Below are 1,658 nucleotides of genomic sequence, written 5' to 3'. Positions count from 1 at the left end.
TGTGAAGACTGACAGCCTTGGAGACCCTGTGGGGCAGTTCCACTCTGTCCTCTAGGGGCGCTGTGGGTCGGAATGGACTGCTGTGTGTCTCTGGATGTCTCCCATCCCCTCCTGATCTCTTCTCTTCTGAACCACAAGCCTTCTTCCGTTTCTGGCCCAGCCCCTGAACTTCGGGTGATAGAAGCTGACCCCCAAACCCTACCATCCTCTGATGCTTGCAGATGCTGGAGAAGGGCTCCCCCACCCTTCACACCTTCTGCTTTCCGGCCTCGTTAGCGCCTGTGTGATCTGGGGTCTCTGGCGGAGACGCCCTCGCCCCCCCCATCCTCCGGGCTCTGGCAGAAATAAAGTCAGCCCCAGCTGGTCGCTTCGTGCTTGTTCTCAGAGGTGGGAGGGAGTGTGCTGCAGGTTCTCTTGGAAGCTGCCTTGCGTACGGAAAACTTGTGAAGATCACATTTACCGTATTTCTTCACGTTTAACGCGCCCACATAAGTAATTGCGCAGGAAACTAATGCACGGCGGCGGGGGGGTGTACATGATTTGCAATAAAACATTTTTCTGGTGCGTTATTTGCGTGAAAATACGATACTGTTGGCCCCAACCACCCAGGAATTCCCTCCATTTGAAAGATGGCGGAGGCCGAGGCGCAGAACGGCTGCCCTGCACGCTTGCAGTGCGTAGCAGTAGTGCCGGCCTGTTGAGAACGCCCCACGTGTCCGCTCCTTAAGTTTGTGATGTGGGCTGTGTCAGTCCTCGCCGCAGCCCCATTAAGGTTGAAATTTTTTCGCTACTGAACCACCAGCCTTTGGTTTCTGGAATGCCTCCAATGCTGCCTGGCATGTGGTTGGCACTCAGTAAATACGTGCTGGAATGGGTGCACCAGCCTTCACCCCGCCGTCTGAGTGGTGGAAGGAGGCACAGAGGTGTTGAGTGACCTGCCCACAGCTCCTAAGAAGTGGAGCCAGGGTTTGAACCCAGGCTTCGGAGTCAGCGGTACAGACTTAGGCACAGATAGTAACTTGCTCAAAATTCTTTAGGTGAGCCTGGTGGCTCAGGGGTTAAGCACTCAGCTGTTAACCAACAGGTGGGCAGTTCAAACCCACCCAGCAGCTCAGCTGGGGAAAGATTTGGAAATTGGCTTCTGGTCCAGCCTAGTACCAGCGGTGGAGGGACTGGGGGGCAGGGAACACCAGAAATAAAGATGACCAAAAGCAAACTCACTGCCCTCGAGTCAGATCTGACTTCATAGCGACCCCTCCTTGGGTTTCCGAGGCGATAGCACTATGGACGTAGATTGCCCAACCTTCCTTCCAAAGAGCGGCTGGTGGGTTTGAATCACCAGCCTTCTGGTTAGCAGTCAGATGCCTCAGCACTGTTGTTATGTACTGTTGAGTCAGCACGGATTCATAGGGACCCCTCCTTGGGTTTCCGAGGCGATAGCACTTGGAAGTAGATTGTTCAACCTTCCTTCCGACCAGCCACCTGGGAAGGAAGATGGGTCAAACTACTTCCATAGCCTTAAGGCACTAGCCACCAGAACTGAAAAGATGACAGCCTTGGAAATCCTATGGAAAGTTCTGCTCTGTCCGCTAGGGGCGCTGTGGGTCGGAATCGACTCAACGGCCATTGATTTAGTTCGGTTTAGTTTCTCGTAGATT

The sequence above is a fragment of the Orycteropus afer genome, unplaced genomic scaffold (assembly GCF_000298275.1).
Source record: "Orycteropus afer afer isolate SDZICR_OR568_19922 unplaced genomic scaffold, OryAfe1.0 scaffold00766, whole genome shotgun sequence".
NCBI classification, from domain to species: domain Eukaryota; kingdom Metazoa; phylum Chordata; class Mammalia; order Tubulidentata; family Orycteropodidae; genus Orycteropus; species Orycteropus afer.
Note: the sequence above shows the minus strand (reverse complement) of the source record.